The 18,159-nt window shown below is 38.5% G+C and overlaps 2 protein-coding genes across 10 annotated transcripts in view; both read left to right on the plus strand.

The window, feature by feature from the left end:
- Lpp (LIM domain containing preferred translocation partner in lipoma) overlaps positions 1 to 18,159 on the plus strand; it is a 655,361-nt gene that overhangs the window by 447,455 nt on the left and 189,747 nt on the right. The gene's annotated exons all lie outside the window — the stretch shown is intronic.
- Positions 8,414 to 18,159, plus strand: part of Tprg1 (tumor protein p63 regulated 1) — a 597,429-nt gene continuing 587,683 nt past the window's right edge. The window contains exon 1 of the mRNA XM_071615191.1: positions 8,414 to 8,418. The gene's annotated coding sequence lies outside the window, so the exon portion shown is untranslated. The remainder of the gene's footprint in view (positions 8,419 to 18,159) is intronic.

Here is an 18,159-nt window from a genome sequence, read left to right on the forward strand (position 1 = left end):
ACCGTGATTTTTTAACCATTAGAGAGGTGGGTGAGTGAGTATCCGTGTGTGTGTGTGTGAGAGAGAGACAGAGAAACAGAGACGGAGAGATAGAGGAGCTACATTGGCTCCTTGTCTCAAACCTCAAGTGAAACAATAAAGATACCTAAATAATTTTGAAAATTCCAGTATCTTCTGTTTTGTGTTCTATAGTAGTTATCTTTGTGACCATTGTTTTTTCATGTATAGGTAATGTTGCCAGGGATAAAAAGTAGAGAAAACTGGGGAGTAAGTGTGCACTCTGGTTTTTTGTTTTGTTTTTGTTTTGTTGATGGGTGTCACTGGCATTCAGGGCAAGAAACTGTGTGGCAGTGCCTCACTGGGTGGCAGTGTCCCCTGCATGGCAGGACATGACCACACCTGGCATCCACCACCCATCATTAAAGGTGTGACACCCCCCCAAACACACCCAGTGCATTAAGCCCCAGAGAGGCTTGTATGCCCTCCCTCCCCACATCTGTAACGAACCACTATCTAGATTTTTAGGATACTAAGGTGATTATGATTGAGGGTTGTTGTGTACTGTTGCTTATCTTTCCTAAACGCATCCTTCTCAAATTTGGATTTTGCTGCCATGTGTCCCTTTTGACCTCTGTTTCATTTTATTGGAATTCAGTGTAGAAACTTATTGTATATATAGTACCTACCCCATTTCTGTCCATGCTACAAACATTCATTGCAACATAGCATGTAAAACATGGTCAACTTCTAGAAAACGTAAAACTTTCATACAATCTAAAGGGTAGAATTTCAGCATAAAGGAAAACATGGGTTCTGACAAATGACTTTTCAATTTTTTACATAATTCTCTCTTAAGTAGTTATTGCTTTATTAGAATATTGGAAATTTCATCTCTAAACATAGCTATCATATTCCTTTTTTCCTAAATATGTATGTATGTGTGTATGTGTGTGTGTGTGTGTGTGTGTGTGTGTATATATATATATATATATATATATATATATATATATATATATGCCAATTTGTCTTTGTAACATGGATGATTTTTGTTGAACATGTGGGAAATTATAAATTTGCATTGTAGTAAATTTTGCCTTTAGGACATGGTTTTGTCTTAGCCTCTGCCTTTATTTGTCCGGATCTGATCCATCCTGTCTACAATTAATGTTCTAGAAAAAATGCAGTCATTTCCATTTATCCCTTTTAAGATTTCATAATTTTATTCATCTGTCCAGCCATTCAATCTCAGAATGCCAACTATGCCAGACACTATTATCAAGTACTGGCCAATTCATTCATAATTAGATGAATAAGTTAATTGTGTGCTGACTCAAGAAGCCTATAACTCAAGAATTATGATGTTAGTAACTATTAATATTTCTGTGGTATTTTATAATGTAGCAAGCCAATCACATATTCATATTTGTAGTCAAGAGACCTAAGAACAAGTTCTTACTTCTCTGTTTCCTAAGTTATGACTTGATCTCATTTAAATCCAGTGACTCTCCAAAGTATTGTTTTATCATTCCATTCTTAAAAGTGGAACTTGAAGGACCAGAAGTGTTCACACAGCGTTGCCCTTGTTCAAATAAGAGACCTGGGCCTCTGGATTTGTAGGTTTGATTGGGATGGAGTGGCTTAATGGAGAGAAAAGGGGACTGTGAGTCTGAATGGCTTACTCTTAGGCACTCTGCCTCATTCAAACTTAAAAGTCCTGTCTAAACTTAGATGATGCCTAATTCTGCACAGGGTATATCCTTGTAGAGGAAACAGAGCATATTCTCTTTAGAATAATGTTTTTTTTTTAAGCAGGGAAGAGGGAAAAGGGTGTATTTAAATGGACTTGTCATTTGCTAGTCATTCAGTAAATATTTTTTGAGTACCTACTATGTGCCACTCACTCTTCTAGACACTGGGATTCAGTATTGAACAAAATAATAAAATCCCTGACCTCTGCATGCTCACATTCTGTTTGCATTAGATTGGAAGAGGACAGAGGAGATTCACAAAGGAAACAGTACCCAATATCATGCTGGAATCTCAAAACCTCCACCTGCTCTCTTCCAATACATCGCTCCCCATGGGAGATACCTGGAGAAGCCACTGTTTCTAGAGTTTGGGGCTCCGCCCCTGGAGGATGCCTGCACAGAAAAGGCATTGATAGGAGTGATCACTCTCTCAAGGCTTCCACAATATTTTCTTAAGATGATATGTATTCTTCTTTGTGAATGAACTAAAAGGAAATTGTGCTGATTACAACCCATGCAGTCTTTTGAAGTTGGAGTTTGAGGTTATCAAAACCTGTCCATTTTAGCAGCAAGTAAAATAGGCTGTGCCACAAGAGGGGAAGGACAAGAACCCTCAAAGCCTTGATAAGTGTTTTATAGGAGTTCCCTTTTGACATCTTCCAGATGTGGAAACAGCAGCTCAGAGATACTCTGGAGCCACTTAGAAGAGCTGAGATTAGGATAAAAGATTCCCATCCTCACCACCTAGCACTTTTATTTTCCTCCCCTCTTGGAATACATACCATTTGTAACCTATGGGCAGACAGTGTTCATGAAAGTAGTTTTGATATTTATTTTCTTCCCTGTTTTTTTTAATGTCTGATTAAATGTGTGCAAGAATCTGAAAAGAGATCATAGAAATTTGTGCAGCTCCTATTTCAAAGAAAAGATAGACTTCTCTTGACGAAGCCTTGACGGCAACAAATTGAGACTGAGAACCGAAAGCAAAACAGCCTACTCAAGGTTAGACAGTGACTCGAGTCATTTCATGCACTTAAACAATATTTAGGATGACCCTATGTAAACTCACATTATCACTTAAAGCCGGTATAAAAATACGCCCCATCTGCTGTGCTAGTCCTGCTGTTGCTTGCCACATTTCTCTGACAAGCTGTTACCTCAGTATAGAGAAAGAGTATACATTTTGGAATCCGGAGTTTAAGTTTGAAAAAAAAAAATGGTATCTGGTACATATGGACTAGATTCTGTTCTTCCAAATGTAGATTTGTAACCTCATTTATTCTTAAAGATGATGTGTTAAATTAGATTTTTTTTTCTATTTCCTGGTGGGGTTGGGGTTGTTTTTTTGTTTTTTTTTACTCTGAAGATTGAAGCGCTTATAATTTTATGCCTGTAACATGAACAATGTACAATAGTAATTCATTTAGTTCACACCCACGATATGACATGTAGAATGGGTGTTGGTAGGTGTGTAAAGCAAATTCCATAAGTAAGTGCTAAGCCACCTCTGCAATGGGGTTTCTCCAGGAACTCTTTAACTTTTCAGGTAGTAAAGATTTGTAAGCCTTAAGAAGTGCAGTATGTGTAATTGCTTCCAAACAAGAAGTTTTAGTGCTAAAGGGCTCTAATTCAAGACTTTGCAGTAGCATTCAAACAGCCAAAATGCTGTCTGTTTCTTAATAGGTATTTGAGCATAAAGGCAAGATTGGACGATAGGTCCTCAGGCTTCACACTTCTCTCTCTGATGCATGAATCTGTGAATAAAGCCTTTAGCTAGAAATTACAATCTGGCACCATTCAAGATTACTGAATGATTTGCCATTTTTTTCCATTGGACAATCATGTCTTTTTCTTTTTCCCTCCTGCAAATATCCTTGGAAATATCCAAATGTAAAAATAACAGGAGCAGCAATGTTCTTCCTTGATATTTATTGTTACTACTTCCTCCAAGATTTTTCTGGAAATTTTTTTTTTGGTGGATAAAACCTAGACCTCAGTCAAAAACTGACATTTTATTCATTCTTTCATTCCACAAATATTTATTGAGTGACCACTGTTTGTAAGATTTGGGCTATGAGCTCTGTAGAGTACAAACATGAGTCCAGCAGAATCTTAAAGCAGTTTATAGACCTGTGGAGAAGGAGAACATGGAAGTTTACTTTTAGGAAAATTGCAAAGGGAAGCAGTAGGGAATGGGAGCCATTTGACACCGAACAGAAACAACAGGATTGTGACGTGGAAGAGGACATTTCGAATGGTATGTCCACCCTGGGACTGGTGATGAGAATCTTACCTACTCAAGAGCATGCAACACTTAAAGACAGATTATTAAAGTTGAAAAACATGCCCTGAATGTTCAAAATCCTTGTTTACAGATTGGAAAAGGAAGGCTCTGTGTAAGGAAAGGCTGTGCCAACAGTCACAGAGATGGGAAATGTTAATAAGATATTCAGGATGCAAACCTAGGTGTTTATCCCTGAAGCCAACAGACTGCCTACCCTTTTGGTTCTGTGTGTTCGCAGTTACTCAAGGCTACTTCGGGCCAGTGGTTGGGGTTTGAACTGATTCCAGATGGGGGCATTTTTGAGACGGGATCTCATGTTGAACTAAACTCACCTCCTTATTGGCACACACATTACTTCCTCTTCCCCTTTATAATTTTGCTATTGGATTCAACACATGTGGTTCGTGCTAAGCTTTGACCACAAGCATATTTGAAGATTATATTTATTTTTAGACGTACCTTCTTTGCCTTCAAACTGGATAGTTGGTAGGGGTGGGGGTGTGACAAAATGAAGTCAAGAGATTCTGAACTGTCATATTGCCTTGGCCGCAGACTTTTTGTTTTGCTCAGTACCATGATTAATGCTGTCCCCATTGCCACCCTAAGGTTTCCATCATTTTCTTCCATTGCCTTATTGGCCTTGATTCTCATTGCTGCTTCATGTTAGTTACAGGTTTCTAACCTAATAGGCCAATTTCAGTTCCTCCTACATATTCCACATAAATTGTACCTTCTCCACATATTTGTTTATGCAGTTTAGCTCTTTCTGGCTTGTTCTCTCTGCCTCTTAAAGTCATTCTAATTTTTAACTCTTCAGTCAAGTGCTACACATTCTAAGATGGCTCTGCCTCCTTTACAGCAATTATCAAAATCTACCTGGAATGATAGTTATTTTCCCAACACTGCACATTGAAAACCTAAGAGAAATAGTTTGTAGTCATGCAAACTACCTCCATTGGACTTGAGTTGACTCTTTCACTTAATAAATTGACAAGGAATAAATTATTTTGTCCTAGTACCCCTTATCCCTTGTTTCATGAGTCCCTTTGCAATCAAGTTAAAATGTATAAAGAGTTAACATATAGATATTTCAGCAAAATCATCAGCATTTCTCTTTAGCTTATTGTATTTCAGTATTTAATGAAATTTTAAAAATCAGCCATGTTCTTTGTGAAGACCACAAGTCTAATTGGCTAAGTCATTTCAATCCCTTTTCCTCTCTGTGGTAATAGGAAGAGCATGTCTTGACATAATAAAGAGAGACCCATTTTTGTTAGTATTAAGGGTCTGTCCCATTGCTCCCCGCTTTGCTCCCAAAATCATGATTTATAAGAATCGAGAAAGGCAGTTGCATACCTTTTTTGGGAAGGAGTTCTATTTAATTGTCTGCTGTTCTTTACTTGCATTTTGGAAGGTAACGGGTGTAGAGAGGTTGACCCATTCTGTCCTGAATGCAGCAAGTCTGCTTTAGGTAAATTATTGATAGGCCGCTGACTTCATGAACTTTCATATAGAAGCAAGCCATCAGGCCCCAAATGGCTGTAACACCGGTCGCACTCGAATGCATTGTTGACTAAGTGTTTATCTGAAAATGACAGCTCTGAACATTGTGCTCTTTTTTGCATCATTTACTGCATTTGTAGGATACCTAATTATGAAGAAAATAAGTATTTTTCAGTGCTCTCCAGTAACACTGTTACTGAAGAGTGAGAAGATATACTGTACCAATCACTGTTTAGATACAGGTGCTTGAAAATCCTCCGTTAATCTTGATTTTTGCATTTGGAATGCTTTTCTGCTCTCATTTGATGTATCTAGGGACTGAGTGAGTCTGCACTGACCTTACAAGAATCTTAAAAACTGGGTGGTGCAGAAATAAGGAAGCTATTTGCTTTCCTGGAAGGCAGGACTCAGGTTTACAATCTTTCGTAGTACTCACAAACGGTAGACGTTGTCCAAATGCTATTGATGATGAGCATTAATGTCTTTCACTTTTTGATTGTTAAAAGGGTTGTTTTAGAAAATCACCAAATGCAGACTGATGTGGAAAAAATGTCGAAGATGCACGCAGCCCATCATTCCCTGGGACTCACCCACTTAAGTTCCATGCATTATCTTCTAGGCTCTAGTTTTCTTTTGCTTATGGCACATTTTTTTTATTAGTTTATAATTTGTTATTGGGTGGAGATAGGAAGGGTTAAAGGACCTGAATAAGAATACTCTTTATGTTTATCCCTTCTTCACAGCTGGGGTGGGAGAAGGTGATTTTACTGCACCAGTTTATGTCCATTTGTTGCTGACCTTGTTCCCTGTGCCTGGGTGGAGGGGCCCCTGCAGGCAGGAATGGAATGGCCATCCTTGCCCTTCCCAGCCACTCCTCTAAAGACTGGCACCTTCGCTGAGTTTGACTTGCCTGTTTCCACAGTTTGTTGCCTTCTCTCCACTGCTTTGACAACACATTCTAGAGTTGCTCCTGAAGCAGCTGCTAAAACAATAGCGTATTTTTTCTTCTAAAGATCTGGACCCTGTAGGAGAGGAACTGGAGGAATTGAGTCAACAAAATATATGAATCACTTTCTACTTTACTATGTAAAATTGAACTTCAAATTTCTATATCTGTGGAATGAAACTAATGTTTTTAAAAATATTTTGTTTTGTTTTGCTCTGCTTCCCCTCGGTACTTATATACCGAGAATCCCCAAGTTGTCTGAAGTCCCATTTGGCACACTAATGTGGATGCAATGTGGCCTATCTGTTCAAGTAAAGGAAATAACTTATAAATAACTTCCTTGGATATGATGAATATGCTTCCAAGGGATACAAATTAAAAAAAAAAAAGTTGTGGAAGTTCAAGTATAAGAAAGTTTCTTTCTAGCTAGGAGAAGTTCAATGTGAGCCAGGCAAATTTATGATAAAGAATTGCCCTCTCTTCACTCCAAGGGTCCCTGTGAGTTTGGCAACTTACATGATCCTGTGAGTGCTCTCCATGGGGGAAAACAAACAAACAAACAAACAAGAAACCTGTAAAAAATAGTGTTAAAAGAAGATAGATACTGTTCACCCACTTCGACATTAGTGTACATTACTAAATATAATGTTTTTGCCATTTGAAGGCTGTAATCAATGGACAGAACACTCTCTATATACTTGCTTATTTAGAATTAGTATCAGCTACATCAATAATACTTAAACTCATTTTTTTTTTGTCTGGGGCTTTGAAAACATCAAGGATTTGGGGGACACTTGGCAGGATTCATAGATAAGGAACCCATGGATCACGGCCATTCTTTTTCTCCTTAGAAGAGATTCTGGATTCTGTGGACCTCCCTGAGCCTCCTGGCATACAGAATATGGACCAAGTTGTCCTTGCTTAATTTTAAGGACAGGAAGTGAAAACTTAGCATGCCTTGCTAAAACCGGAAGAGGGTGGGTTCTTGGTGGAATGACTGAAAAGCAGCCATCTGGAATGTAAACAGGACCAACATAGTCTCTTGAGGAAAGTTTGAAACTTCCTTATTTAACTTTTGTGTTAACCAGTTTTATATTTTTTTTTCTCTTGCCTTCAAAGAAGATTGACTAATATTCAGTGTCTTCAGAAGATGTCTGATAAAATGTATCCCTTGGGTCTTCTGCATCTCATTCTGAGCAGTGTAGAGGAAAACATTCCCAATTGGTGGTTGGGGTGTGGCTCAGTAGTAAAGTGATTGGCTCCCATGTGTGAGGAACTGGGTTCGATCCTCAGCACCACATAAAAGTAAATAAACAAAATAAAGATACTGCATCCATGTACAGTTTAAAAATATTAAAAAAAAAATTCTCTATCCATGATAGCCACATGGTGTTCAGTGGATATGCCAAAACACAACAATTACTTGGAATGTATTATTGACCTCTTAGTTTGCTGAAATCATCTAACAACCCTCCCACATATTGAATGGCCCCTTTTTATAACCAGTGATACCTGGTTACTGGTCATATAGTACCCCTGTATTATGGTTTGGATCTTTAATGTCCCTCAAGCTCATGTACAGGAATATTCAGAGTGAAATGATTAAATTATGAACAGCAAATTAATCCTCTTAATGCATGAACAATTTGAATGGACTACCTTAGGCAGGTGGGGCATGGCCGGAGGAAGTAGGTTACTGAGGACACACCCTTGCAGATTATGTCTTGTCCCTGGTTTTCTCTGTCCATGTCTCTCTCTCTCTCTCTCTCTCTCTCTCTCTCTCTCTCTCCCTCTCCCTCTCCCTCCCCCCCCCTTCCTAGCTGTCATGAGCTGAGCAGCTGAGTACCTTTCCTTTATCACACCCTTCTACCATAAAGTTCTGCCTCATCTCATGCCCAGAGCATAAGCCAGCCAGCCATGTCTGAATCTCTGAAACTGTGAGGCCAAAGGAAAATTTTCTTGCTTAAAGTTGTTTTTATCAGATATTTTGATCACAGGAATGCAAAGCTGACTGACAGAGCCTGGTACCCTAGGAGTGTAGCAGTTTTACAAAGAGTATGGCTAGAAACTTTATAACTCAGTTTTGGAACAAAGAAGTCCATATCTATGAAGTTTCTATTAATATTTCCTCTTCCTATTCTTCACCTCAATGTTGTCAACTTCATTTTTGCAAACACATAGGGTAAATTTTCACCTTTGTGTTTTGTGGTTTGTTTTGTTGCAGTGCTGGGGATTAAAGCCAGAGCTTCACACTGTACACTGAACCCAGAGCAAACCTAGAGCAGATTTTCACCATTTTATGCTCAATTCCTTTCCCTTCTCTCCTCTTACTTTTCATTCGTAGTGAGAATGACTTGGCTTTCCTCCCTTCTCCAGCCTGCCTTGGGTACACAATCATGCATTTAAATCTTCAAACATACCACAGTATAATTTAGATTAGGAAACTTTTCATTTGTAAACCTCAGTTGGTTTTGTTAACACTATTGTGCCCTAACTAGCTGAATTAACTAAATGCTATGCTATTATTGAAAGTAAGGAAGGAAAAGTACCATATAATAAGTACTTACTTGCAACAAGTACCAGGCCAGGCTTCTTCTTACACAATTTCTCATTTTCTCTTCATAACAACCCTGCTAGGTGTAGAGTACCATTTCATTTCATAATGTTGAATTTGAAACTAGGAAGTATTCCATACCTTGCATGGGGATGGGAGCAAAGCTAGGCTTTGAACCTCAGGCATCTCTGACTTCAAAGTCTGTGCTCTTTCTACTTCTTGGAAAGACCATACAGAAGAACAAGTGATGGAGCCTTCAGAGACTGTGATGCATTTATTACTTCAAAGTTTGTAATCCCTGACGATGCAGGCTGACTTTGAAATTAGAAGCATACAAATGGATTATTAATATTGCATTCATTGTCCAAATCATTGGCAAAATGGTGCCATTCAGATCCTAGGCTATTTAGAATAATCACAATATGAGGCTATAGGAATAATCCAGAAATATTTTAAAGTGATTTCTATACACCAGCTTTAGGCTTAGTTATTTATATCATATAAAAGAAGAAGAGGAGTTCTGTTCTATGGTAGGTGGAAAGATGGAAGAATTGAACAATGAAAAAAATCATTTCAGACTTATAGTACTGATTGGACTCATTTGTAGAGATTTGGTAATGTGTCAAGGCTTTGTGGTCTGTGATGTACTAAGAAGCCTTTGCTGAGAGTGGGGTTGGGTAGCTGTGGCAAGATCTGGACAGGTGCTAGGATCTCCATTCTCATTAATTGACCTCCTTATCTGTTCAAAATGTAACCAATAAAAAGTAAGCACAAAAAAGAAAGGAAAGAAGGAAGAAGAGAAGGAAAGAAAAGAAAGGGACAGAAACAAATGACTATGAATAGGGCCTAGAAAATTGGAGAAACAGCTTCAAGTTTCTTCCTTCTGAGAGATTTATATCCTCTGTATATAAATGACAAAATATAAACTGGTGGTGATAGCCACCAGTTCAACTTCCTCCATTAAGTGTACATGTCCTACTGGAATTTAGGGATGGGGCTAGGTGATAATCAAGCATTATTTCAGGTACGACATTTAATGAATCTGAAGTTCTCAGCAAGCCCTGATTGCCTCTTTGCACTACACAGGCATATATTAACCACTTTCATATGCATCAGAAGAGGCATATGCACTCTTCTCAAAAGTGTTGAAGCCTGACCTTGTTATAGAAAACATCCTGGAATTATGTATTCTGAATTCTTCACTTTCAGTTTTTATTTCTTTTTTAAAAAATATGTTTATTTCTATGATCTTTTATCCCTTATTTTGAAAGCCAGTTTTAAGTTTGGTTCATTGGAACCTCCTTTTTGATTAATACGAGTGTTAGACGTAAGATTACTAGGCTCCAAATTAGAGTTTGTCTGTGGCTATAGTAGAGGAAAATATAATATTTTAAAGAGGAATTCAATCCTTGAAGAATTATATGTTCATGGAATGATCTGAACAGAACCTTCCTTTGCCTTACTGCAACGAAACACCAAGTTATCAGAACAGCTAGCTAAGTACACCTAAAAAAAGAACAGCTTGTACCAACTATCACACATTTTCAGTTGTCTACTCTGGGTGTCTCCACCTCTTAGGCAGGCAGATAGGTAGGTAGGTAGGTGAATCAAGGACACACATGGACATTAACACTGAAGTTGAGGACAGGGTTCAACTTCAGAATAGGATGAATTCGTCTCAAAAAGAAAAAAACCAAAAACCTGTTTTCTAACCCTGTTGCAGGGGTTATATTTTTAAGGATTTTGGAGGAAAAAAAAAAAAAGGAAACAAAAGTGTTTTCTCTATTCTTTATCATATGTCTTTTTCCTTGACAAATGTAAAAAAATCACACTGTTTTAAACAAACCAAGAAGGTAAAGTCAGTATCAACACTTGAAGTTCCTTATCCTTTAGAAAATGAAATCTCCTCTGCTCTTCTTTAAGTCCAATGTGTCCTCATAAACGTTTAAGCAGAAGGCAGAAAATGATATTAAAGCCAGCAGACTCCTAGGTGTCCCCCCACTTAGGCCCATGTTATCCAGGGTGTGTGAGCCCTCTCCTGGAGTGCAGGAAGGGCCTGTGACTTGCTCTGACAGGAAGAAACAGCAAGGGTCTCCAGTGTACTTTATTACTTGTATGCGATTGCATTATATAAGATGTAACATTTATCCTGTGAAGGGATTCGCTGCCTCATTGCCTTTCAAGACACAGGCTGCTTGTTGTGAGCTGACCTGTAGAGACAACCATGGGCTAAGTTGCTGAGGATAGCTAGTAGCAAGCAGAGACCAAAGCCCTCAGTCTTGCAGCCTGAAAGAACTGAAAGTTGGGACAGATTTGTAAACAACAAAGCAGATCCTTCCCCATGTAAAACTCAGGTTACCTGAGACTGCAGCCCTGGTCAATACGCCTCTTATAGCCCATGAAGCCTTGATGCAGAGGCCCTGGACAATTTTATTGACAATTTGATGCTACTTTTAGAATCTATCATTTTCTTCATCTTTTATGCTGTACATAATAGATACTAAGTGAAAGTGGCATGATACCATTATCTTCAGAATAATTAAGGGTCTTTTCATTTAAGATCTGATTCATCTGTAGCTTTGTGTACATCATAAATCTGATCCTCAATTTCTGATTATCTGTCAAGAGAGATACTCCCTTATTCTACAAAGGAGTTAAATAAGGTGGAAAGCTGTTGATATATACTTGTTGAATCCAGTTGAGTTGCATGAAGATGAGTTGCCTGAAAAGCTATTTTTAAATCTTCCCGTGGCTATGTTGTAGATGGCTTATCAGAGCTTCTGCTGGGAAATGGGAGACGGGGAAGAGATCATTCTGTGAGCTTCTCTGCCATTTGCGTGTTAGTCAAATTCAGTTTAAAGTCACATAAAAGTTTTTGTATGAAGCAGCTTTCATACAGGGCCATTCTTCAGCCTGGAAGAATGTCATGGGAGTACAGCAGGAACTACTGGATGTGTCCAAAGGTGTGCCTCTTCCCCCTCACACACATGTAAGTGATATGTTTCACTAGAAGACAGACAATCTGGAAATGAGGTGTGACATTTTGTGGAGGTAGCAAAGGACTCTGAAATGCTGAAACAAGTTGTAACACTGGAATATTCTAAATATGGCCAGAGTGATTTGATTTACATAAGAAATTCCCAAACTTTCATCTGCATTACCACCCAAACAAATGGAAGATTAATTGCTCCTTGAAATGATCCAAGAAACAGAGCTTTTAGTATTTTTTTGCTTTATAACTCTTGACACATAGGCTTTTTTAAAATATTTTTTTAGTTATACAAGGACACAATATCTTTATTTTGTTTATTTAGTTTTATGTGATGCTGAGGATCGAACCCAATGCCTCACATGTATGAGGCAAGTGCTCTGCCATTGAGCCACAACCCCAGCCCTTAACACATAGTTTTATAGTTCTGTTCTAATATCAACAAAAGGCCTCTTCTCTGAAACCTCAGTTTCCATCACTTGCAATTGGCCTTCTTCAATGCCAAGTGAATGAATGAAGGAGTGGTTAGGAATGCTCAAATGTTAGTATGACATAGTGTGACAAACTAATCTCTTCTTCCCTTGAGGGGACATTACATTTGGTATAAAGATATATATGTTTATATGAGTCTATATATAAATATCTATATATATATATGTATGTATGTATATAAAACTCAGATTTATTTTTATAGGATAAGCATCTTGTTAAACTCTTTCTAAAGCATTTCTGAATGGGTCACCAAAAGAATGTGGAAAAATCAATTGGATTGTAACCTAACCAGGGAAGTATCGATTATTTCCTAGGCCTAGAATACGTTGTATACTTCTGCCTTCTTAGTAAGCAGAAAAATCGTGAAGGTTATGAGGAATTGCTCAAAGATTCATAGCTGAGAATGGCAGGAAAGAGACATGATCCTAGTCTTTCTCATTCTAAACTTTATGCTCTTTACATTTGATGTGTATGTGTGTGTGTGTGTGTGTGTGTGTGTGTGTATGTATGTATGTATATATATATATGCACACACACACACACACACACACACACACACACACACACACTCTTCATCCTTAATCAGAAGCTTCTCTTTTTTTTTTTTTTTTGGTGGTGCTGGGGGTTGAACCCAGGGCCTTGTGCAAGCAAGGCAAGCACTCTACCAATTGAGCCCTAGTCCATTTAACCAGAAGCTTCTCATATATGCACACACATGTACATATATATATGTATATATATATATATATATATATATATATATATGCATATGTATACACACACACACACACACCTATACATACATATATTTAGCTGTGAATATTTTCTGTGCACCCACTATGTCCCATGCACTATTTTAGATATGATGAGGGATATGCAGATGAATAAGACCTAGAATTTGCACTTACAGGTAAAAAAGAGAAATAAGTAGATTAGACTGAGTCTTTGGGGGAAAAAAAGAAAAAGATACACAAAAAGAAGTCTAGACATAAATGTGAGAAATTGGGTTTTAAATCTGCTGATATAGATAGGTAACTTAACAATTCTAAAAACTTATTTTTTCATGGGAAGAATAGGGAGTAGTGATCTCTTGGTTTTGCAGATTGGTTGGAAGGATTGAATGAGAAAATATGGAAAGTTGCTGGCAAATTTGTGGATATCGTGAGGCCTTGGTAGAAAAGCTTCTGAGTAAATGGGCTGGGGTTATAGCTCAGTTGGTAAAGTGCTTGCCTTGCTTGCATAAGGCCCTGGGTTCAATCCCCAGCACCACCAAAAAAGAGATCCTTCTGATTAAGGATGAAGTAACCAGGCAGAAAAAGGAATGTGGCCTCAGAACTCAGTGGACCTGGACTCCCTTCACCAACAGGCCTTGTGACTGTGAGCCAACTACTAACCTTGGAGACACCTTGGAGAGCCCACCTTACAGGATAGGATGTTCACTCATTTTTTTTTACTGTCAAGAATATGATAGGAGTCACCTTGTCACCTTCTTTGTGTCCTTTCATCTATTTTAAAAATCATGACATTGGCATTTCTTTTGTCTCTGACTTTTAACCCTACAAATGAGCATTTTAATTTTGGTCTTTGTCATGATTTTGCTTTAATTAGCCAACACTTTGAATATTGTCTGTTTCTCTGTGTACAAGCTGCGCACGTGTGTGTGTGTGTGTGTGTGTGTGTGTGTGTGTGTGTCTGTGATTATTGTTGAAAACACATTTAGTCACCTGGGCCATTTGCATGTACTCATGAATGTGTCCCCTGGATGCTCTGTATAGTCACTTTGCCCCTTACACCTGACTTTCCCATAAAACTCAAAGTTCCTTTCTCCATCAGAGACAAAATTAATAATAATAAACAATTGTAATGGCTTTGAGTATTAATCGTAATCAAATGCATTGCCCCTTTCTTTTCTTTTTAAGGAGAACTTTGTGTGCACTTGAAGCCTCAGGATGACTCAAGGTCATTGCCATGACCATCTATTATTATGCTTTGCTTAAATTCAGTAATTTTTCTCTCATTTCCCCTCAGGCTGTCAGCTGTCATCTCTGCTGTCACTGAGCTGCCTCTCACAACAGTCTTCCCGCCACCTTCTAATGTTTATTGGTTCCAATCTCCTCTTTGAGGAAGAAATAACTAATGGTCATTAGCATTATTGGTGAATAGGAGTCAATAAGCATTAAAAGGGGCCCAAAGGAACACCCATCAGAGGAAAAACATGCTTTATTCTGGCTTTTGTTTTCAATTACTATTTTGCATACAAAGAGCTCTGCTAAGATTGTGGCTGCAGAGCCCTCCCCTTCTCTTCCTCCTCCTCCTCCATCATCTTCCTTTTCTTTTTTAACTCAGGAAATCTGGAAATGTAGGCTTTGACTGTAGGCTCTTACTTACCCCTCACCCTCTGCTAGGATTTTGTTCTTAAATTGTAACAATTAGAGAAATGCTTCTAAATTGGATTGCTTCAGATTGTCTCAGTTCTCTGTGACTTTAAGAACAAACTGATTTGAAGCCACATACGGTTGGCAGCTTTCATCCATTTATTTGGACTATCAAGCAAGAATGCTCACAATCTTTCAAATGAAAGAAGACATCTTTATTTCCAGTTCACACCCTTCATAATAAGAAGGGTATTTGAAAGAAAGCCAAAAAGCATAACTTACTTCTCTAACTTCATATTTCAGATGCCTGCCGTTGTGGGAGAACATTTCCTGACTTACCCTACCTTACCCCCAGGTCAGCAGCAGAAAATGACAATGAAGTATTCAGACTCTTAACAGCAAAAAGAAAAGTAATAATAATTTGCTAAAGTTTGTTTGAAAGGCCTCAGCTTCTCTAAACTTCTGTTATTTACCAAGTGACAAGCTGTACATGTAATAGATGAAGTGCTTTTACTTGCTTTACTTAGTATTTTTGAAAGGACCAGCATGCATTGTTACCCAATATCAGCTTCTCTGAGAGTTACCAAAATCTTCAAAATTGGGGAAAGTCTCATTAAGGATGCGCAAATCTTGTTCGACTGTGGTTAAAACCAGAACTGGAGGGCAAGATCACTGAGTATCCTCCCTAGGGAGGATGTCCTGTTGCAATCTGTGTAGCTAAGACACAAGTAAGAATGTAGCTCCACCTTGGGGCATCTGGCAGATCCCCTCTTCCATCTCCACAGGTGCATTTCCCTTTTGTACCCTGGGAACCTTTCAGTGTCACCAGTCCTACTTAGGGTATGCTGTCTTTGCTTTCTTCTTCCTTTCTGCCTGGGACAGCCTCCTCTACCCCAGGTTCTGCATTTCCACCCCCCTCTATAAGCCTTCCTCTCTCAAATGGAAAATGGTGTCTTTGTCCAAGAATGTACATGGTATCTTTTGTCACATTGTACATGGGCAATAGTAGTGTATTTAATGCCTTATCTTTATGCCATCTTGTACGAACCCATGCAGGATCTAAGCTCCCTAAGCAGGATCTATTTCCAATTTATTTTATTCCATTATGGAACTGCACACCCATGCAATTTTCAAAGCATGCTCTTAACTAACATTCAAGGAAGGAAAGAAGGAAGGGAGGGAGGAAGGAAGTAGACATTATAACTATAAAAATTTTATGTCTTGAACATTAATATGATAACATTAACAAATACTTTCAACTTATATGTTCTTTTGCTATTTACAAAGTTCTTTTGAATATATTTCTGAATTACTCATCACTATCCTGATGCTGTGTGCAGGGGAATCTTATATGTGTGGGCACCTGTGTAGTGTGTGTATTGTGCTTGTCTCAAACACACACATATATACACACATGCCCTCTTGCACTCATACACAAATTTAATTTCTATAAGGGGTGAGACTTCATTGTGTTCATTGCTCTATGCTCAGTTCCTTGAACAGTGCCTGGCTAGGAGGAAAAACTCAATAAAAATGTGTTCAATGACTGAGAACAGTCTGACTTAGTCTTTACCATACTCATCCAAAGTTAATAAAATAAGTGAGTATTATATTTTCCTTTTCTTTTTTTTTTTTTTTTTTGCAGATAGCAAAACTGAGGCCTAGAGACGTACTCAAGGTTACATAGCTGGTTACTAGAGCCAGGCCAAGACGTGAATTCAGGTTTTCTATTTCTATCTTCTTTCTTTTCTGTCTTCTGGGAATTTGCTGTATTAATAGCAAAGCAAGAAATGTCACGCAAGGAAAAAATTGTTTCCAAATTTAAATTCATGATGCATACTCAAGAAATCACTGACTTCTGAATCCAATGGTAATGCAGATTGTGTGATTTTTAGGAGGAGAAGCCTTGCTGTTCCATCCTCTTGCCTTTATTAGCATTATGTGTCAGTGCACGCACACACGCACCATGCAGCTCTCCCTTCGTACTTTTCCAGTCTCGTTAATTCCTGTGTAGGCTGTACCTGTCTTGATTGTCCAGGTGCCTGTCAGGGTTGCTGCTTGGCCAGGCAAGCAACATGCAGTGACATTTGTTATGGGTACTTTGGCAATGCACAGGGCTTGAGGGAAGAAAGAGCAGGCACTTCAGGAGTTAGATTAGGCTGGGTGGTTGAAAAAAAAAATAAAGTTTATATTTTCCCTTATTGTAGCTCACTTTGCAAGCAGAATAAACACCCATGCAAATTACTAAGTTGTACTAAATACTCGAGGAAGTCAATAATCACTTTGAAATCCAAATGAAATGCTGTTTATTTTACTGAAACAGGAGCCCTATCACCACATGCAGTCTTTGTCCATCATGGGAGACAGATTTGGCACATACACATCAGCCAGGAAAGGGCAGCCCTTAAAGCCCTAATGCCTATAAGAAATGAGGGCCATGTATGTCAAACTTGGCAGCAGAATACAGATATGGCTGGCAATAGTCACTTTCTATTCTCAAGCCCCTCTGTATTTTCCTTTATTTTAAAACAGAATGGCTACAAATGTGAATAAGGTATATAGTGACATGGGATCATAAAGTACAAAGGAAAGCTAGCATTCGTTTTTTAATTTAAAGCCCATGTGGGTAGAAGTGAGTCAGTGAGAAGCTGTACAAAGGGGATCTTAAGTCATCATGATGTTACAGATTCTGTAGCCCAGGAACCCTCCAAGGCCTATTTTCATATTACTTAGACATACGGTAATGAGATAAAGGGATGTCTAGTCTATGCAAATGCACAAGCCGGGTTCTCCATTTGACCATGAGTCAGACTGCAGGCCTCGGACTTGGCTTCTCGCTGTTTTGAGTCTCATTTCTTTCCCTTTCCCTTTCTCATAAATGACTCAGGAGACTCACAGAAATACTGTTTGTACTTCTTTTCCTGGAATTATCATTGAGAAAATGCATGTCCTCTAAGGCTTACTGGATTCACCCTGTGAAACGTGCCCAAACTCTGATTTCGCCTCCTGTATGTGGTTTGCAGGGATGGACTATTGGGGTGTCCCACCCATCCACAACTCAAAGTTTCTATTTCCACATTTTGACTGCCAGTTCTATATTTGGGTAAGATCCTGCTTTTTTGCCTGGTTTCCTAGGGAAACAGTTTGTATGAGCCTCTGTGTCCATCTGCCTCGCCTGCCTGGGTTTTTGACTGTAAACCCTGATTATTTCCTATTCTGACATAAAGGCACAGGGCCTCAACTGTGGGAAACCCCTTGAAATTTGTTT

This window comes from Marmota flaviventris, chromosome 8 (genome assembly GCF_047511675.1).
Source record: "Marmota flaviventris isolate mMarFla1 chromosome 8, mMarFla1.hap1, whole genome shotgun sequence".
Lineage (NCBI taxonomy): Eukaryota > Metazoa > Chordata > Mammalia > Rodentia > Sciuridae > Marmota > Marmota flaviventris.